The 22,422-nt window shown below is 43.5% G+C and overlaps 1 protein-coding gene across 5 annotated transcripts in view; it reads left to right on the top strand.

The window, feature by feature from the left end:
• The first annotated feature begins 723 nt into the window (after nt 1–723).
• The window catches only part of LOC124052214 (C-terminal-binding protein 2), an 86,120-nt gene continuing 64,421 nt past the window's right edge, over nt 724–22,422 (top strand). For 4 of the 5 annotated variants that reach the window (XR_006841967.1, XM_046376185.1, XM_046376187.1 and 1 more), the window contains exon 1: nt 724–1,098. The gene's annotated coding sequence lies outside the window, so the exon portion shown is untranslated. The remainder of the gene's footprint in view (nt 1,099–22,422) is intronic. The other variant, XM_046376188.1, reaches the window with a different exon arrangement.

Genomic DNA, 22,422 nt, shown 5'->3' with positions numbered 1-22,422 from the left:
ATTTCTGAGAAGCCACCACAGTACAGTCGAGGTGAATGAAAACTGTGCTGCTCTAACCCGCATTAGATGTAGCTGATAGGTTCACCAGCCAGTTGCTCACTTTTTCTGTCTACTGCAGGGCAGAAAGCATGCACTGGGTTTGTGAGAGCTCTTCACTACTGATATACTGGTGAGGACTGAGCCAAGACAGTAAATCTGAGGTGTCATGGTGGCCTGCTGGTTAGTGCAGCTTTAAAGTTACACAAAAAGCAAACTCAGGAGCAAAAAGTCTCAAAAATCCACAGAACTCAGTGTCAACATTTTCATTGGGACTAAAGAAGGAGTTTCAAAGAAAATTGTTAACAGCGAGATTCCCACAAATAACAGGGATGTCAGGGATCAGTTCATTCATCTTTATTTAAGTGTTTTGCTAGCAGAAGGAAGGATTGCAGTTAATGTCTCTGCACATTAAACCAAAACTATCTGCATGGCTTAGCAGGAGTAAGTTTGATTTCAGCTTTTTGTGTGTGTGTGTGTGTGTGTGATTTGGATGAAGGTGATTTTCTCAGGTCTGAAACTGAAAACCCACATCATTTTGGTTTGCCATGGGAGCAGAAGGTGTGTGTAGTGTTGGAGAAGGAGGAGGAGGAGGTGGTGGAGGAGGAGGGGGCTTCTTCTTGGTTTATGTCATTGGTTTAAACGACCCAAGACCCCGCCTTGATGAAACAGGGGAGTTAGACAGTGTGTGACTACAGCCAAAGAGAAGGGGGGGAGAGAGAGGGAAAAAATAAAGCAGTGAAACAGTTAGACACCTACTCGGCGCTTACGCTCGGCCGTATTTTAATAAACAAGGACGCGTACAACACACTGTAGCCTGTTCCTTGTCGGCTTGTCACTCCTCTCTGCCCGGCCGTGTCTTCTTCCCATCCGCTGAAAAGAAGCCGTGGTGGGTTTTTTTTTTGTAGCGAGCGGAGGATTAACAAGGTGGAATCAGAATTACTCCAAATCTTCACATGAAACATTTCCCACCAAAGCGGATGATGCTGCTGCTGCCGCCGCCGACGTGTGCCTAAAAGAAGTCGGCTTCACAACTTGGCGATTTGACATCATTCACTCCAGGTAAGACGGCGTTTGCAGAAGCCTTTTCGCGTTTAATTCGGGTTTCTTGCGTCTCTGTTCAGAGTTGGGCTGCGAGTGGCTGCCGTCGGGGGTTTCAGGTCCGCATACTGACCATGTGTGTCCACCTTACTGCGCCATGAAGATGGGGGAACGGTCGGGTGGGCTGGAACACACCGCGGACGTTGTTTCCGACCGCGGAAAGCCGGCTTTAAGTGAAAAATATCGCCAGGAAATAACCCGCGTTTCCCCCTGGATGCCATTTAGTGTCCCTCACCTTTGCATTGCAAGGGTATTCGGTAGAGAGTCGGGTTTTTATTTATTTTTATTTATTTATTTTTTGCACACAGCGAGACCCCGTGCGGAGTGAGTGTGTGTGTGTGTCGGCTTGAAGAAAATAGGAAGTGCAGTATTGAGAGTGTGTGTGGAGTTGTGTGTGTGTGTGTGTGTGTGTGTCTTGCGCCTTTTAGCGAGACTGTTTGCCCTTAAATCCTGTAAAACCCCACACTCGACTCGACTGTCTGAGGGTATTTTTGTAAGCAAAACAGTGTGAGACGTCACCCTGGGTGATCTTCAGAGCTTTTTCTTTTTTAATTCAAATACACACAAGTCATTTCTGCACATCTGCTGTCCAAGCTGCACCACGATGTCATTGACCTTTCACATGTATTTGTCTTAGCGGGCTACCATTTTTAAGAGTTTCTCTGAAGGGAGCTTTTGACAAGCTGAGCATGAAAAACTTAGATTTTCATCACAGGGATCCACACACGATGAAAGCAGGAGATCAAACGCTTGCATGTTGATGACTTTGTTGAATCCCACCTCAAAGGGGTTTTTTTTGTGGTTTAGCGTGGAGAGTTCCAGATCTTCAGGTGGGCAAATAAAAGTGTGGAGCTAGAAACTTCATAGCTGGGGGGGGGAAAAATGTTTTTTTCTTGGTGAGTGAGTTAAATGCAAGTGAAACTCAGTCGGTCCTCTGGTTTCTGGGGATACCCCTGTGATGATCCCCCTCCCCTTGGTGGCTCCAGGACAGGATGTGACTTTGGAAACCACTGGAGGAGAATAATGCATTGCTTTTTATAGTTCATGGACACTTTGCTGCATCTTACTCAGGCAAATTTATCTTGTTTATATAGACACCAGGCTGGTATTTGCAATGGGGATTAAGCACCGTAGCTGACTGTCAACTTAAAAATCAGGAAAGTGTATCTTATGTTTACAGCCACTGTTGGGTGTCGGCAGTGCATGAATGAGCTGCTAATTGCCTTGTGTTAACTTGTTAATTACACACACTAATGCAGTATTCTTACACATTATTGGGCTAATTAATTCACTGATTACTCCAAAAATATGACAACAGGACAAGTGACAGATAAATGAAGAAGTCAAGTTATCTTAAAGTCCTTATCAGTCATCGTTTAAAGGAAGAGATGATCCGCCAGTGATTTGTTTGTGTCAAAAAAGATTATTTCTGCTAAGTGAATCTTAAATCATTTACAAATAAGAACTTGGAGGATTTGTTTCTGATGCCTGTGGGCTGAATGGAGGCTGACCCTAGTGAAGCAGCTCTTTGTCTGTCTGGGTGTCCATGTGTGCGTATTGGACGAGGAACTGTGTGTGTGTGTGTGTGTGTCTGACTGAAGGAGTATAAGGCCACTACAGATGTGTGCAGCTTGGACATCTGCTCTGTTCTCGGCCATTGTCAAGGAAGCAGTTAAGATGGTGGGCAGCTCGGCACAACAGAGCTCCCTTGTCGGAGAGCTCCATTAAACCGCTCCAGTCACAAGTGCAGCAGGGAAGCGGTCATAACACTGAGCAGTGTTCCTTTTCCTCACATGCCAGGTACATTCCCAGTCATTACTGCCCTGCGCTGCATTTTTTCTTCTTCCTTGAAACAATCAATTCTTCTGTCGTGACCAACAAACTTGCCATACATGAGTTAAGAGAGATTTTTTTTTTTTTTTGCAGAAGCCCCCCCCCCCACCCCACTTACCTTCCCACATTGTGAAGACAGTGTTACCGTTTAGAAATGGCTTCTGTTGGGAGAGGAAATTGAGCAGACTCAGTTAGTCGACCCCGTGAAGAGCCTGCCCTCTGCCACCCTCTCCCGTGTTGCCGAGCAGCACCCTATCACTCAAGGCAATTGAACGTCTCTGAGGGGACCTCTGTTAGCCCCGTGCAATATTTATTACCATCCATCATCCCGAGACTCTCGCTCTGCGGGTGAATAACAGTGGCTGCTAAGTTCTGTGTTAAAAAGTTCCCTCGCCAGCGACCATTAGAAGGGATTTATGGGAGCAGCTTCTCTGGAAGCGCTGCGGAAGCGAGACGGAGCATGTTTCAGAGTCGCTGCATACCCGCTGGGCCGTGGTGCCAAATATGTCACGGATAAACTTCTGACTGGTTGAAGAGCTGCCCTGAACTTCTCTTCTGCAATTCAAGTTTGTCTTCTTAAAAGGTTCTGCTGGTGGAAGTAGTGGACAGGCAGATAATTAGTCTCCAATTTTGATAACTGATAAACTGTTAAAGTCATTCACTTAGCTCAAATGGCAAACGTTTGCTCGTTCCAACCTGTGGGAATGTGCTGCTTTTCTCTCTTTATATTATTGTAAATTGGATACTTTTTGGTTTTGGACAAAAACTGTTTAAAGAAGTGATGTTGAGCTCTAAGGAAATTGTGAATGCATTAACATTTTCAAGGCCAAACAGTCGGCTCATATTCGTATGACAGTATTGTCACTATAAATGTGTGTTTTGTACATCATGGCTATACAATTTCATTCAATATTTACAGCATTATAAAGGCTACAGAGAAAGCAAATACCTCTGTCTTCTGTGCAGATGGTAACGATAATAATCTAATATATCTCCATGGTCTTTAATAAGGATCATATAATGTATGCATACTGTGCCTCTGAGCTGGTAAATCCTGCTTCCATGTCCTTTGAATGGGAATTGTGTGAAAATTAGTATATCTGTGTGTGCTCGCTACCTCTCCACACAGTCTTTGATCCTGCAGAGATGAGATGGATTCTTTTTTTTTTTCCTTGAGTCTTTCCACTCTGTTGAGATTGTTTGTTTGTCAGAGTTGAAAACAATTGGGATGAGTCTGATAGCGAAGTGAAGCTGCGGGAACAGGGGCTGCACTGGAAATGAATGCCTTACTGTGCTCCTTTTGGGTCAATTTGAATATGTGTTTTTAATTGGTCTCTGAAGGCCAAGGCTTCTCCTTTCTGCTTTCCTCAAAAGTGTCTGCATGATGTGACTGTGTTGAGCTGAGGAGCCTGGGAGCAACGGTGTTCATTTGAAGCCCGGTGAACATGCTCATTATCTCCAACCAAAGGCAAGATTGATTTAGCTGAAAGCTGGGATAATCTTTGAGGGGGGGAAAAAAACATGGAAGTAGAACTGTAAACTGATCAAGACAGTAATTCTTTGCCGTGGATCTCTCTCAGTCAAAGTGAATAAGTTGAAAACAGAGCGCTGCTGTGGAAACTACACTGTATCTCCAGTACTCACAGCAACTAAAGGCCCCATCACTCAGCCTTAGCCACTCTCTCATGGCTTCAGAGTTCCTCTAACCTTTAGAAATGGTATATTGAAAAGATATCTCAAAGGAACATTTTGCTTGTCATGCCAGTTTCTTTGCTCTCCTGGGGCATTCTACATCTTCATTTTTAGCACATTGAAGAGTGTGTTTGTGTGTGTAGTGGGGGTTGCTATCAGATTTTTTCCCCCCCTTCATCGCTTACTCGCCCATTGCTATAATTTCATTGACAGCGGCAGCGATTGTGTTTTCTGGAGCTACACAGGGGTAAAGGATAATTGGAGCCCTGAATGTCTTTTTCATGGTAACAGGGAAAGTGGAACCCAGTGCCAGTGCTATTCTCTGCACCGTACAAAGGGACAAGATCCAGCGATAGGGCTTGCATAAGGGATCTACAGTATTCTCTAACACAAACAGATGTATTTTAGTCTGGCTGAAACTAGTCGAGCTGAACCTCATGTGGTTTCAGAGTTGGCTAGCAGATAGGAATTTTTCTGCAGTTATTGGATTGGATGTAACCGTCTGTGCTTTTATCTTGCACCACTCTACATTAGTATCAGGGGAGAGCGAGGCGGCCATGTAATAAAGTGGAGGTACATTGTCTTTCATCCATGTAAAAGGTCAAATAACCCTTGTACTCTGGCCCCTGTTGGCAATGTCAGAGACAGTTCTGTTAGCATTAAGGTATGATGTCGTTGGGCAAAGCGGCAGCACAGCAATTAGAGTTATTAATTATTTTCTTACAACTTAATACTCTTTCATTTAATGCATATTAATTGATGTGCTCCCGAATCCACATGCACATAATCCACCAAGGATTTCTCAAAGGCAAGCACAAAAGGCTTTTATTATCTTAAGGAGGAAGTGGTCTTTTGGGATGTAAAGTGCCCCTGCTCAATTGTGTATTACATTATGAAACAGACGTAAGTGAAATGAAATTACAACGTATCATCAGCACGGTGAAGGATCCTGTTGAATAATTACTTCGGCAGAGCCATTGTTGTAATGTCAGACTCGTTCTTTTGGATGTGATGTAGGAGTGGGGGGATTCATGAAGTCCTCGTGCAAAGGAGTAAAATGCAGTTTCAAGGTTAAACTGCGAAGGCCAAATGTTTGGGGAGGGTGGATTAATTTCATGTCCCATAATGTGATTTGCAGTATCTCCTCCTCTCATGCCCTTGGTTTCTTTGGAGATGTGCTCGCCTGATGAGAGCCGAGGGCAGGGGGGCTGCCGTAACTACCGCCTGCATTTATAAGTGTTTACAGGACTACTAAATGGAATTATGAGAGATGATGTATGCTTACAAATTCCCCATCATCCTCGGACCCCTGTCTCATTACTGAATACATATTCAGTGCGAATCCTTTTGGTGCACAGTGGAGAGAATCAGCTTTCTCTCATACATGCAAACATGCACAAACACATTCACTTCCATAAATATATACAAACGCGCAAACACAGGATTGGGAGGGTGCTTCCAGGAAAATCACTGTGCATCATTAATTGCAGGGCTGGCTACAAAGGGACGAGGACCACCATGATACCACAGCGAGATCCCTCGCTGCTCAGACGGCCTAAGAAGCCTGCTGTACCCGACACTTTATCACACAGTATCTGCAGCTCATCCTCCCATATCTGCATATCAGCTCAGTTAATGAATCTGTTTCGTTGTCTTATTTTCTGGCGAGTAATACAGATGTCTCCATGGGTATCCGTGCATTTCATAGATAAATTTGAACAAGCACAAGGGAAACCTCACGGTCTGTATGCAATATGAGGAAGTGATAAAATCAGAGATTGAGGTCGGCATAGGTAGTGAGTGGGTGGGCTGCAAGCTTTTCGTGGAGGGTGGTATAAACTGGTAGCGTTTTCTCCCCACTGAGCCGACTGTCATTTTCTCACTTTGCACAAACTTCACTGCTGACATGGCAACAACTGTAGTGATTGAAATACAGTGAAAAGCACAGTGAAACACCAGTGCAGTTCAGATCCAGCATCTTGATTATGATCGTGAAATAATCATCAATTGGCAAATCCATATAGAAATATATGTTAATAGGTTATCCCAGGCATTTTATGCCTGGAAGGAAAAACTGAAAATGAGAATTGTAAGGATGTTATGTGACGCTTCAGTTCGCTTTTATATAATACAGGTAGTGATTGCCATGGAACTGAAACATTTGAGGACTGAATTTCTCAGAATGTTGGATGTAAATACGTTTACGCCGCTTACAGTAAAGTGCAGCAGACTTCTGTGCATTTTCAGACGCAGCTTATGAGGCTGAAAGAAAAATCAACAATAAAAGGAAGTAAAGATGGAAGGTAAAATGAATGCAAATTGTTTTGTTGCATCGTGGATTCATTGTGCCTTAAAGGGCTGCCCAACCAAATAGTGGCATGTGAGTGAAATGTTCTTGCCCAGATTAGTTTTATTTCTCACCATTAATGCAATGTCTTATGACTTAAATCATAGCTAATCCAGTCCAGATAGTTTCTCCTTTTGTTCCCAATTTGGTGCCCCCCTACACAGCTCCACTGACGGCCTCTGGAGGGGTGTAGCCAGCCATGTGCCCTCAGAGCCACGTGACACCCGTGTGTTTTCACCTGACAGAGCGGGGGAGGGTTGTTAAAGGTTCATGCAATCAACCCCCATCCTCAAGATCACAACAAGGGCAGAGTGGCAAGTTCACACTCTGAGGCAACTTTTTCTCCCTCAAAATTAAACAAATAAAAAATGGACTGTCTGAGGTGGAGAAAATGTACTGAACCTGACTGTGTTCTGACATACTGCATTATCCCTTCTTTTCCTTGAGAGCGAGCAGTTTCTTTCAACAGTAGATTTGCCACCGTGGGCTCTGTCATCACTGTTAGGAAAAACCTGCACAGTTGCGAAGATTCATGCACTGTGACAGCCTCAGTGGGCGGTTTACAGTTGGAGTGATAGTCGAGTAAATGTAAGCAAACGTATGCACGGTTGGAAATTGGTTTTCCACTTTTGCTGTACATGTTGCTGTTGTGTAGTGGTGGATATGTGTATGGACCGAATATACCTACTCTTGTTTTTTTTCTATTTGCATGCCCTGCATGTGTCACGGCGTCTTCCAGTGTAATCTCATCTCGTTCCCTTGTGAAAAGACACTTGGAGAGAATTGCATACAAATGCTGTTCCAGGTGTCCGTTGCAACATGCCTTAGCATTTAAAAACCTCTCGCAGGACATTCACTGTGTACTCTGCTGGGGATCACCCTCCCACCCTGTACATGCGTACACATACACTCACTGGACTAAAACAGTACACGTCTTTCCTTTAGGATGTGATGCGCTTGTTCGATGCATCAAGTTGCTGCTCCCTGTTCTCTTGGCTTTTAGCAAAATCTCTGTTGTCTCATTTTTATTTTCAGATTGCAGCTGAAATTTGGTGCAGAGGTGAAGTTACATCTGATTTCTCACTTTGTCCAGCTGATAAGACGTATTCAGACCAACAGTTATGGTGAAAAACGCAGACTTTTCCATTCATTTTTCCAGACTGCTGTGTTGGTGCCGTATCATCACTGCTTTTATTAAATGGAAATGAACAAAACGTTTCTCTAAAGGACGGTAGCCTGTTAAAACCGTTGTTTCTGGCTATGCTCATGGCCACGCATTGCAACAGCACACTACATATCAGCTCTGGGCTAATTTGTGGTTTACCTGCTGAGAATTTAGATCTGTAAGAGAAAATAATGCAGCTGTGAAAACTTTCCAGAGTTATACAAGCCAGCCTCAGAGGTGTGAAAACGCCCCATGCGGTGTTCTTGGCATTTGAGAGGCCTTCAAACTGAACTTCTTGCTTCGTATTTTATCCGCTACCTGTACCCTATAGCAACACAAATGCAGCCCTGTAGTGCTATTGTCTGCTTGGAAGGGTGGATAGTGGTTGGAATGAAAAGACCAGGTCTGCTTTGTCGCACTTTCGAATCTCGTGTCCTCTCTTGCTTTTTCTCCTCCTCTGCACGTATCCATCTCCATCCCCCCCACCCCCACGCTAGCGAAGGTCTCATTGCTTATGTAATGTCTCTAAACATTTGTGCAGCATTAGGGGAAGTCAGGCATGCCAAAACTGTGCAAAACGTCCCTCTGTGCACCCCATAGAGGTGGGACAGATGGCAGCCCTCGTTCCCAGTCTTGTAAACTGCCTGTGACAGGAGAGATGGCACATACACAGCTGATCTAGGGCAACGCTAACTAAGGCTTTACAGACAGTGGTGGACACAGTTGCATGCACACTCATCAGTGAGATGCTTATTATCAAAGCCATAAAGCATCCCAGTTTGGTTCTCACCACATTGTTTTTGGTTCTTAATTACAACATAGTGTTAATTGATTGCAGATTCATGGAAAAGTTGTTGTAGCTCACCTTTAACGAAGGCAATCAGATTTTTGCATTAGAGCATCCATCATGATGCTAAAGGTGACCTAGAGCTTGCTTACTAATTTAGTCTTTAATCACCACCACAGCAGAGTGTCGGGCACTTTTGCTTTGTCCCCCCCCTTAACAACTCTCTGGGCAGAGTCCATTACTGAGTAAACAGACAGTGAAACACAGAAGAAATGAATGAAGATGCCCGGCGCAGAACCCCCAGAGGTGAGATCAAATGGCAAGCCCGGTGATGATGAGGGATGTTTATGGTTGGCACTCTATTAAGGAAGGCCCTTCCCTGCTGGCGCGTAATGAACATCTACCTTGTGAAATGGTTGTTCTGAAGCTTTTTCCTTACACTGAATTACCGGTCATTTTCATCAAAATGTGCCCTAACTGCTCTCAACGGTGAGTCGGGGGAAGGGCCACTGTTAAAAAGAATGAGTTTTAGGGTAACTTGGCAAGGTGACTGGCTTATGGCAACATTAGCCATATTGATCTGAATAAATCTCTTAACTCCATAGTTCCCCCTTTGTATGTTAATGAAAGCCAGTTATGTCCTTAGAGGATGATATTTCAGGCATGAACTCTTTTTTTTTTCTCTTTGTTTTTTTGTGTACACGGTAACGCCTCCTCCAGATGTCCCCCACTGCGGGAGGCTGTGAGGCACATGCAAAAGGCTTACCACCAACCACACACACACACACACACACACACAGAAAGATCATCTCTGGGCAGGGGCACTCCAGCTGACCTGTTACGAAATAAGCCAAGAGCAATAATAGCAGAAATAAGATGGCAGCGCACTTGTGTGTTGTTTCTATCAAGAGTTAAACACTGCTGACAGAAAGGGCCAGTGTGTGTTGAGGGAGAGAAGAAAAAGATCTCAGAAAGGAGAATGTTTTCGGAAATCACAGACAATGTACCATCTGCACACGGTGGGGTGTATGAGCGACACTGGACTACTGCTGTGAGGAACTATTGCATTGTTATTAAATGGCTGTTGCCTCACTGGCAGCCATATTAAAGCCTCAGATCCTGTGCCTGATGCAAGGCAGCGAGGTAGAGAGAAGAGGAGGGGAGAAAAAAAACCAAAACAGTCTGGCCTTCTGGACATGGTGACACGATGTGCAGCTGCGATGGCACAGATTAAAAGTTGGCAGTACAAACTTCTTCGAAATGAAAAGGCAGAAAAGAGGCTTTTTTTTCCTTCTTTCTCCTCTAACCTCTCTACCTCCCTCTCCCCGCCCACCACCTCCTTTGGTTCAGCATCTTATACAAGGTGCAACGAGAGGACAGCTTTTTTTGTACTCAGGAGCTTGTGTCTTAAGAAATGCAAATTTAGCAGCTCAATCCATACCAGGTCTTGTTGTGGGGATCAGATTTTTCTTTTTACATTAAACTTCTCTGTGTGCTCGCCATGTTAACTCGAGACACCCCTGCACCCCTCAAGCAGTTCATCTGCAAAATTAATTCAGTCTTCCACTTGCCATAATACCGTGTGTCTCTTTTCATGGCTGAGGAGTCTGGATCCACTCCTGCATTAGCAGCGTGTTGACTATTTGATGCTCGGTGCCCTTTGTGCACACTGAACTAGTGGTAGACAGTGCATGAAATGCCACTGAAGAGTAAGAGTTGATTAGCTCCTCTTGCTCTCCTTCATCTCATTCCCTCTCACTCAGGGCAGTAAAATGACTCCTGAGATTGCACACACTGCTAACAGTTTCTTGTTAACTTTCTTTGTGCCAGAGGTTATTAAAATTATGTAGAATTTAAATGCATAGTCACTGAGTTGTTGTCTCCAGCTCAGGCCAAGCTTTCGATGCAGCTTCTGCTTGTATTGAAGGAAGATGTGAACTGAGAGATTTTTTTTTCCTCTAAATGATATTGACCCTGAACGATCTGGCCTTTGTGGACAATTGTCCAGCTTCTCCTCTCCCGTCTAGTCTTCTGTCCTCTCGTACATCCTCTCAGTCAACAAGGTCAGAATTGTTGGAAAAATAATTTTTTTCTCGCCCGAAATATTCATTGTATTTATTTGCTGTTTTAGCATCCATTTTTTGACTTTGACAGTTTTTGCCACTAAATTAAAATACAAAGAAATAAGGCTTCAATCTATTTAGTTTTGGCTCATTTCTTAGACCCTTGATTATAATTATTCTAAAAGCTGTCTAAGGAAATGTGTGGAAATCAGTAGTGTAGTGCTGGCACAGATTTTTCCTCAGGTAAATGTCACGAGAAGAGGCACATCAGTACACGTTCACACAATGGTAAGCGTTTGTCTACACCAGTCTCGGTTTCAGGAGCCAAACGGAGCACTGGTGGCAGAACTGGTTTGTTTGAAGACACAGCATGTTCAGGCAGTTTTTGGTAGACGGTTTAAGAGGCGATTGGGTGTCATTGCAGGAAGCGGTTTCAGACTCATCATTGTCTTTACCTGCCTGAGGAAATTTGACTAAAGTCCTCAGTGTTTTTCCAAGTAGAAATAAATGATTGGGAAGAAAAGAAATACATGCGTGAATATTGAGTCAAGTGTCTCTGTCAGATCAGCAGCTCACTCAGTCCTCTCCCTTATCCAGCCACTGTGTGAGGACCGATTGGTGAATGTGATCGTAAATGTGCAAGTGCACTCAAACTCCTCTGTTTTCCTGACAGAAGTTTCCAAGGGCCAGATTTTTTGGAGGCCGTTATCCTGCTTGACAGAACCTGACATTTGGAAAGGTCTGCAACGAGGATTTGTTTGTGACAGCTTCAAATTACAGTGGCACGGAGAGAACGGGAGAAATGGGAGGGATGGAGGGATGGGGGAAGAAAATGGCTTCTGCTTATTTAAATGTCACTTCTACGAGGTGAATGCATAAGCTGCTGCTTCTTTTTTTTTTCTTCTTCCTCAAGCATTACATGGGCATTTCTCACAAAGGAAAAACATTTCTTGCCATGTTTTATTCTGTGTGTGTCTCTGTCTTTCTGTTCGGCTTGGGCTGTGTTATTGGCAGCAGGCTTTAAGCCTTGTGAAGCTTTGCCAACATCTTGACAGTAACCACAAACCGTTTAGTTGTTTGTTTTGTGTAGGTAGTGACTGAAGGACCAATTGCTCGGGTCCTATTTGGATTTGAGGTTTATGCTGGACTATATATGCAGCGGTATAAAATACATATTAATTTTCAGGCTCTCCCACTCTCCATCCAAGTGCAGGAACAAGGCAAAAGTAAGAAATAAATCTCTTTAAGTACAATCTGGGGGAGGACAGCCGACAAGGAAAATAACTGATAAGTGTGCTGCAATTTCTGTATATGTGCAGCGAATTCTCTTATGTAACGGCAGCTTTTTTTCCCCCCAACAAAGGCTGTTATTTCCCGTCATCACTCGGTGCACTTATGAGTGCATAGGCCACTCTGCCTGTCACTAACCTTTTTACCAAGGATGAGGCGGGAAAAAATGCACCAGCTGTCCCTTGGTGATGATAGTCAAATGTCACTCAAACTAAAGGACTGCAGCCTGACTCTTCCTACTGAGCTTCCAACAATAGTAAGGAGGAGGAGGAGGTGGTGTAGAGCCCTCTATCTCCCTTCCTTGACAAATAGCTGATGACACTGTCGGATTAAGTCCTCACAAGTCATGCCAGCTGTTGGAATCAGATGACAAGTACCCCTGTGTCTGCGTGTCTTAATCTGTTTCAGACACTTCCAGCTTCGTACATAACTGGAATATTCATCACTTAGACGCTGCCTGCAGACGTCAATAAATTATGTGGCTTAAGTGATGCCTGAGCTTGACAACTGCTTTCCTAAAAGGTATTTGCCCTTTTGCCTACGTTTTCATCATGCCCTGGTGCCATGACATATTTTATTGAAGAGCTGTCTGCGGGCATACCACAAGGACTCAGGGTTATACATGGCCAACTCCAGTTTGCACAAGTTCCCACAGACTTCCAAACTCTGCTACTGCAAACAGAGCATCTATTTTAACAGAGGCATTTCCCCATAATTAAACTAATGCATAGGAGAGTATGCCGGGGTGGCTCCCCTGATTAATGGAGCAATTACATAATCCATTACACTGAATTATGAATGTGCTAATGATGAGCTCATGTTTGGGTAATGATTCCTGGAGTTTGCTTGTGTAAAATATGAAAAGAAAAGCAGAGTGGACTGTCTGTGTTTGCAGATGTCCCTGTAATCACCAGGAGGTAAGGCGAAGGAGGGAAAAAGAAATGTGTGACTTCCTACGGAGAGTCGCCGTTCCACCATCACGGGTCATTGCTTCGTGTGCAGAAAGAACTCCTTCTACTGTTCCCACTCAGACTGGATGTCGTAGATTTGAGGATCTCTCTGAAAGCCACGAAAATCCGAATTGATGTTTTGTATAATTTTTTGATGGGAACATAAAATATGCAATTAAGAAGGCAAAAAGACAACATAAAGGCTGACAGTTGGCGATGGAGCTCTGTCATAATCTTCTCAGCCAAAACCATCACTGGCTGTAAAGCAGTAATTTCTTGTTAACATTCTTGTCTATCTTTGCCGGGATGTTCCTGGACTTGTCGAGCAGCAGGCTTCTAGAAATAGCTTCTTCTGAACAACCTTGGACATCTCAGAATTCCAGTCATTTGGAGTAACCATCAGCTCGGTGCTATGGCTTTATCTAATGATTATTTTAATTCATGACTTATCGCTTGATGAATTTTTAAAATCATTTGATTAGTCATTTTGTTTTATATAATGCAGACAAAGTTTGAAACACGTCCATGACTTAGGTGATTAGTTCATTGTTGGAAGTTCATTTTCCATTGATCAACCAATTGATTAATCGGCTTAGACTTACATCACAGGCTGATAAATTTAGTTCGGAGTTTAGTGACTGGCCATAGCTGCCAGATGATTAATTTCTTTTTTAATAGCAAGACAATCAGTGCAAATGCTAAGTCTTAGAGTAGTCATAAGTCATCAAAGTGCTTAGTGATATTACACAACAGTAACCAGCTAGGTTAATGCCTCTGGTTCATGTGTCTGTGCTCATGGCAGACCATGTCAGACAACAGCAGCAGCAAAAGCCCTCAGTGGACCTAATGATGCACTCTTAGGACATGTCTCAGCCTCCTCTGTGGTCAGTTTGATTTTACTTGTGTTACACGGTTCGCAGTTTAAGCAGCGTTGCACTGACAAAATGCGCAGGTGCTGTTCTGTTGATATAAGAGCAAAGAACACCTGGTACTTTAAAGATTTGTGTGCACGAGACTCACAAGCCACTGGGATGGCAAGCTGTGCTTTTATTCATCAAATTAAATGCATCAGTCCCACATGTTTTTCTATCGGTTGTGATTGTTGGCACCATCGGATGCTGCCAATTATCTCACAATTTGTGATCTGTTGTTGCAACAACCTCTTTTTTTAGTAAAATAAAAAGCTTCCTTTGAGTATTTGACAATCTTCCTCTCTGCTGTCATCCACTTTGTTATTGCGACAATGCTGCTCATGTCAGACTTTGCATAATGGTTAATGCTTGTGGCAGAGGAACACTAAAACCAGAATATTTTTCAGTGTTTAAACCTGTCTCTTCAGCTCTCAGGGGCTTCATTGCTCATAGTTCCCCTAATGCTGTCTGCTTACCTACACTGCAGATTTCTTTTAGTCAAAATCAGACCCTGGTAGTGCATACATGTGTCGATTAGTTGCATTAAGTCAGGTCATCTTACTTCTTTGGGCACTGACACAATGAGCCAACCTCAAAAGAAGTAAAGACCAGATGAAAAATGAGATGTTTGGTCTGGTGAGCTGTGAATGCATGAATTCTTTTGGGTTTTATAGCCTTTCTGCCATGTATATGCGTGTTTAAACAAGAATGTGGAAGATTAAAGAGGAAGCACTAGTGTTATTTATATATTCTCTTCTTGTTTTGCAGTGCAGTCTGACTTATGTATTGTCCTTTTCATTCTTTATGGACCGAGACTGTATGATCCAGGGATGGATAGCGAACCCGGTACTAACAGAGCCCATCCTGACAGTTCTGTGTTTCCTTTTGCTGTAAATAATTATTGGTTTATTTCACTTTTCAGTTATTACATTACATTACATTATAATTTGTAATAGTGATTTGTTCCAAACAATGTGGTCGCTAGTCATAAATGTCAGTTTGTGTGCGGTCCTGACGGGCACAGTCAGATCACAGTTTGTCTTGTTTGATGAAGAAAACACAACAATCTACTGTACATTCTTGTGTGAATTCATGAATGTTTGTGGCATCTCCAGAGAACAAGAGTTAATTGCAAAAACAAGTTTTAATTGGGCTTGTGTTTACAAAATGTTGCCTTCCTGCCCTAGTTAGACATACAAGAATAAATGGTTTTCTCAGGAGATTTTTCTTCTCCAAGTGTATTCTATATGTTGTGTTATGTACATGAATCACAGAATATCTTTTTGTCTTCTTGTTGCCGCTCTGTGTGCAACAGTAACGTCTGCAAGTCCTGAGCGTTTTTAGCTGCCATGATTGACATCCATTATTTTTCTGCCCACAGTGTCTGTTTTAAGCTTGTTGCAGATGTGTCTGCCTTAGATATGGTTCATTTGAAGTTCAGCGTGTGGGTCCATTTTCTTAGGTAAACAAACCAGCCAGACTCCCGGCTTCCAGTTGAAGTCACTTATCTGCTTATCTCTGATAGGAAATTGTCTTATTTCCATAGTGCGGATTGTCTCTGAGCTTTCTCAAGGTAACTTGATAATGTCTTTGTCTCCTTTGAGAGCAAACTGTATGGTGCGTTACCTGGTGAAAGGGGAAAAATACATTTAACGCTTGTAAATGAATTTAGCCTGTGGGTTTTGATGGGGAAATACATGCTGCAAGTGAAAAGCAAAAATCCTTGGTTAGTAACTGGTGTAAAAGTGTGTCTCCCCTCCAAGTAGAGCCTGGGAGTGCTGTTTATGACTCAGGTCAGAGCTGCAAAGAGGGGAAACATTATGAGAGTTTTTATGATGAGATTTGTTAGTTTGTGTACTGTACATGTACTCGAATCCACCCAGCCATCTGTTGGCCATTTTGTGTTATTTTATGTATGTGTGTTCCTCTGTTTCTGGCTTTTTTGCGGTGTGATTAGATACACTGTATGGACAAAAGTAATGGGACACCCCTGTTTTTTCGGGGTTCGAGCAATCGAGCGTCCCAATACTTTTCTACTTTTGTCTGTGTAGTGTAGCTCAAGTGTAAAATGAATGGCATCACATTAAAGAAAAGTACCTTTTACACAAGGTTACTGTCATTCCTCCTGAGATGCACTGCAATACATTTGTCTTCTACTTGTGATTAGGAGCAGTTTAAGTTTCTCAGGAGATTCTTGTGTGTCAGATCATGCTATAAAAATTGATCTTATTTTTACCCTCGCAGTGCAGGGCAAAAGAGGATTAAAAAACCTTGGAAATCCACATTAATCATCAGCCCTTCTGTTTCCCTCTCTAAATTTGTAGCTTTTAGTCATGCCAACTCTTTACATTATGAGTGAGTTCTGCCTCCTTGGTGAAAAGGAAAAGGAGCTTTTCCCTTTTTCTTGTGCCCCTCATGCCAAATGTCATGTATTGGTCATGTTATGTTTCAGACACAGTTATTATGCATTTAAAAGTCACAAAAGCCAGTACTTTAACAGATACTTGAAGCTGGCTTCTGTGCCTGAAAGAGGTTTATGTGTAGTGAAGGTTCCTCCCTGCTCTCCAGGCTGCCAACAACACAGCATGCTTTGGTCTTTATAGCGGGCCTCTGGGCCCTGGGCCACCAGCTCTGCCCTGTTCTGCTCTGCTGGCTGCATTGGCCCTGCTGTGAAATGTGATCAGTCAGCTCCATTAGGACCTGGACTGGGTGCCGTTGGAGAGCAAACGGCCCGAATCTCTGGCTCTACCGCCCAGGAGTTGATCTCCAGTGATTGGTTAGAGTGAGGAGCGTCTGATGCCTTGTTGTATGATGGCTGGGAACGCGGCCATGGTGGCTTGTTGTTGTGGTATCACAGTCTTGTTTACAGGTTCTCTCTCGAGCTTACATTGTACATTGAACAAATTTGACATGTTGGATAGTATTGGATTATGTAACCTGCAGTGTAGCACACTGTTACGCCTCTGCACATTTTATTTCATTTCACTCACATTTTTAAAAAAAAAATTAATAATCTTTATGAAATCATCAGTATCATTCAATATATCTTATTTTTTGTGCTCCTTTATGGACTCTTTCCTGCCGCTTATTTGCACACTAAGGCATGAGGCCCATGAGACATTTTGCTTGAAGGAAGTGCTTAACAGCCGAGCCATTAAGTGAGCGATGACAAAACAGCTTTCCTGACCTTTGAAGAGCAGGAGGGGGGTCACTGAAACATATACAAACCGATGCACCTGATCAGCATCAACTATCACTTTGAGCCATCGTATGACCCCTCTTATGTTCCGCTGCGGCCAAAATTCAGCAGTTTTGAAGGGACATTCTGAGGAATTTATTCTGCTCCAACACCCCAGCACATCTGTGTTTAATCCTCTCATGGTGCAACTGGTGCCTGTCTTGCAGATTGTTCATGTTGTGCTTATAAATTTATCATTGGGACTTTTTTTCTTTTCTTTTTTTATTACATGCAACACTCTGTTCATGAAAAATGGATTAACGTCAGCTTGGTGACCTCCTGTAACGATGAGGACAAAAACAAAGGGTGCAGTTAGTGATGACTGGGCCAAATCGACGTTTTGTTGAGAGAGGGAGAGATGATGAGAGATGAGGATCAGAGGCTAGGATGCACGGATGAAATCTGCTGTCAAAGGTTTTTAGTCCCAGTTTAGATGTTGTGACCAGTGTGGAGGCTGCAGCTTCTTCTATGGAAGTGTGGAGGCTAATAACCAGCACGGCACACAAGTTTTCTGACCTGTCTGCTTTACACAAAATCAACTTGGCTGCCTGTCAGTATGTTGATCTGTAATTAACCTGCTGAGGCCCAGAGCAGGTGCCCCCCTGAAAGGTTTCATTAACCTGCGCCTAAGAGGCGGCCATTGTCCTCTAGCTTCCATGACCTGCACTGTGCAACCACAATACCTCCCATATTTTCTACTCTAACAGCAAGCTCTAATGGCTGGCAGAGGAAAGTCCCCAGCTGGTACTACATTTTAGTTTTCAGTTACTCCTGATCTTGAGGTGGTACTTGACAGGAAGCTAGTAAATTAACTAAACTCAGCAATAATTTGATTAATTGTTGTTAACTGTAATTTATCAAGCACAATGCCTCAGGGGGATTTTCTGCTTTTCTTTGATTCAATGCTAGATCAAATATCTTCGTGTTTTGGACCCTTGGCCAGAGGATAAAGAAGGTGTCACTCTGTGCTGTCGGAAGTTATCACTATTTTGTGCCATTTTTTTCTTTAGACTAAATAATTAAAAACACCTCCTCAATAATTGTAGCTCTACTCCCCACACATCTGCTCAGCTGATGGAGAAACACAGGGCAACAGCTGAACACAGTGCAGTCTGGATCAGGACTGAAATTCAGGCTTTGCCAGGTAAGAACGTGTCACCCCCAGCTCTGCTCACTCCGCTGAAATCAAGCTGTCTTCTCCTTGTTTAGTCAGCTTGATGGTTTGAGCTGTATTTTTCACAACATCAGCATGGAGTGCAGGGGACCCTGGGGACTTTGGGCTCTGAAGATGTGTGTGTGTGTGTGTGTGTGTGTGTGTGTGTGTGTGTGTGTGAAAGAGAGAGAGAGAAACAGGAGAGACTGCATGGCTTGTCTCCAGTCAGTTGGAGTAGCCTGTATGTGTGTCATCTCCTGAGTGCAACACCAGCTTGGCCCACTTCTGCCTGACCGACTAGACTCTACGGCTCATCTGGGCTCTTGTCTCTTTGTGTTTAATTTGCTCCCTCTTCTACTCTCTCTTTCTCTCTTCCCTGTGTGGGGTCCAGTTCTCATGTCTCTTCTCGGGCAGTCAGAACAGAGCAGCCAAAGCTCGCAAAGATGTAGAATGTCCCAGGTGATTCGGGCAAGAAGGTATTGGCTCACGGCCAGCGCCTACGATGAATCAGACAGGACCACCCAGCTCACATTCACACCCATGCAGTTCATATCCACACCAGTGCACGTACACATCTAGGTCAGAGAGTGAAAGGGGAAGAAAAGGGAACCTTTAGCCTACATCATGGCAGCTCTGTTTTCACAGGCTGCAGGAGCTCTGAGGCCTTCGCTGGACAATATGGTCTCCCCTCTCATCTATAACTAAAACGCCTTCACTTTAAGCCTGACGTGTAGGGATGGTTGTCGAACCTTTCAGCCCGTGTCTTTCACTGCTTTCTCCCCGCTGCCAAGGATGGAGATTGCAACAGCCGCACAGAGTGCTTTACAGAATACATGCTGTCAAATGTCAGGTAGCCAGCTGACGCCTAAATCTCACAGACTCTGTTTTTCATATGTGATTTGAGAGGCCGGAGCCCTGAGTAGATAAACACAAATATTAATAAAATACTCGTTGGTTCCATTTTATTTTGTTCTGCAGTGTGCATCCTGTTAACACAGTCTTCGATGTATCTGGTGAATTAGGGGTAAGGTGATCACAACTTGATCTCTACCAACTCCTGAGGGAAACACCTCGCTCCGTAGCTAGTGTTTCTGACTGTGTCTGTTTGCTGCTACTTTGACAATCACATACATTGGCATTATGAAAATATTCATTGTAGTTAGTTTAAAAAGTGTTAGAACTAGAAATGAAGATTGATTGCAGGATTTTTTGCCTCCATATTTATGTAGAAAACTCCTTATGGTTTTTCAGTTTGACACTTTGATAGTTACAGCAATGACAGCTTAGCGACAGGTGTGTTCATCAGATCAGGTGTAGGAAGGTTTTTTTTCTCTGCACTTGTCAATCATTTGTCACGTGGCTGAGCTGAGAGAAAATACACGTGGAGTTCTGACAGATCATATTGTGAAAGGCAGAATTAGTTTATTTGTTTTTGCGAGGCAACATGTTGAGTTCTCAGCTTGGATTTGGGGAATGATTGGTTCGGCGGGGTGTTATGTCATTGCTTGTATTTGTACACAGCTAAGCTAGTATATCCTACAGGCATTATCATCATCATCATCATCAAGTTACATAAAAGGTTCAATTTTGCTATCATGGCCAGAACTAGGGTATCATAAAAAAAGTTGTACAAACTTGATGCCTGGAGATGGTGTTAGTAAGCAGCTCACACTCAGCTCACACACATCACTGGATAACTAGGAGACAATGTCAGAATGATGGAAACTACACATCATCATCATCGTGTGTGTGTGTGTACGTGCGCGTGCATTGCCTCCGACCAGTGTCTTCCCTGCACTCGTGGCCAAAAATGTCACTCCAGGCTGCTGTGGGCTCATTATGCCATTAGCTGCCTCAGGGCTCAGTCCATTTGCTGGGCAGGGAGTGTGACGGAGCCTTTTCACAGGGTCACCCCCTCCTGCTCGAGGCCGGTCAGCTGAGAGGGGTGTGTGTGATGAGAAAGAGAGACTGTGTCTGTGTGTGTGTGTGTGTGTGTGTATTCACCTCAAACACAGAAAATGTCTTTGACGCTAATCGTGATTTAGCACAGGATGTTAGCTGTGTTACATACTGTAATCACGCCATATATATGATTTGCGCTGCTCCACATTGTCTGATGTAACATGTCCCACGGACAATGTGCAGATCAGGAAGATGGATTCATTGTTTGCTCTGCTTCTAAGCAATAAAAGCGGTACGTATACCTTTTAAACGTAACTCAGCAAACCTCCTAAATCAAGCCTAATGAGGTATCTGTCCGTCATTTTAAGATACACATACGGTCCCCGGGAGGTGATGTTCAGGCACCACTTCACATCTCGGTACGGGAGGGGTTAATCCGTCAGAGGCAAATGTTTAACCGATCCATATTCCCCAGGCCTTTCCCTCCCATCCATCGCCTGAAGAGGACGACCAGCTTTATTTTCTCTGCATATTAAAGACCTGCCTTGAGAGGTGGCAGGCAGGGCCTCATGAGGATGGGTATAGCAAGGAAAAAAGAAAAAGTGGTAAGACAGGAACTGGAGGGAAGATGAGGGGGTTAGGTCTCTCTCTTTTTTTTTTTTTTCAAATAAATGATTAACTAAACACACCCCCCATTCCTGTCCATTTTGAAAGAAGGGCCAGCTTTGATCACCGGCCGGGGCCCTTTGAAATGATCTGAGGAATGAGAGGGAGGCATATGAGGGAGGGGCAGAGGGAAGTAAGAGAGACAAGGACAGGAAACGCCACACCTTCTTGCCTGTTGCGGGCAGACATCACAGGTGCACATGCAGGAGCAGGAGGAGAGGTGTGGGCTGAGGGGGAAGTTTGTGCACTTAAGCTTTTGGATGATAACTGAGGCGCTGTGGGTTGTTGTGCAGCAGTGGGCTGTGTGGTAAAGTAAGCTGTTTGAAGGCCTCGGCGTGCATACGCCTGCGGGTGATTTCACTTCCCTTTAACCACCTGAAATCAATGGGATGGCAGATGTGTCTTCCCCACTCCTATAGCAAACTGGACCTCCCTTTCATGATGCATGAGAGTGAAGTATGGCTGGATGTAAATCCCATATCTCACTGACTCTGCCATGTTCGGTGGCCCTTGTAAAGATCATATTGCCGGCTGAGGAAGAAAAGCACTCTCTGGCTTTCTGAGAAATTACGGTGAATCAAAAATGTGTTTTTCCTTCTTGTTCCTGCAGTTGAATGATTAAGCTTCGCTGTGTAGGATGTTGTATGTGCAGAGTCTGACGCTCTTCTTTATTTCATGTAATTAATGAAGGTGTAGAATTTCTCTGTGCTCACTGAAAATCTGACTTTAAGAGGTGGTGCCTGCGAGTGTGATTTGTGATGGCACAATTAGTTTGGAAGCCAATCATGACCCATTTTAAAATTGAGAAAATAGATTGCAATTTAGATTTTGGATTGTGATTCTGATTATAGATGGTGATATTATTCTTTTGGCCAGACAGATCAAACCAACCCAGTTTTCATCCTGTGGTCTTGTGTGAAGCAAAAACATCCCTCTGTATTTTCTCATCCTCTAAAAAACTAAATAAATGAATTATTAAACTATTTAGAAAGATGCATTTGGAAACTGGGGCTGTGTACATAAATTTGTCCAATCAAATGTGATTAATGAATTAAAAGTGCTTATTTGCTTGTGGGTTGTAGTGAGATATCAGGATGATATCACAGAAGATCGTGTGAGTTTGGATCTCATTCGGCAAAAATGTTTAAATTTCCAAAATACGACGGCTGCAGTCTTCTGTATTAATTTCCCCTTCAACTTCCATCTCTTGATCTGACCAGAGGGAGACTCGCAGAGAAGGAGAGAGGGAGCTGTACTTGCTGTGATAATATCATGTTATTATGCTGCT

This window comes from Scatophagus argus, chromosome 21 (genome assembly GCF_020382885.2).
Source record: "Scatophagus argus isolate fScaArg1 chromosome 21, fScaArg1.pri, whole genome shotgun sequence".
Classification (NCBI taxonomy): Eukaryota; Metazoa; Chordata; class Actinopteri; family Scatophagidae; genus Scatophagus; species Scatophagus argus.
Note: the sequence above shows the minus strand (reverse complement) of the source record. Positions and strands in the feature narration are given on the sequence as shown.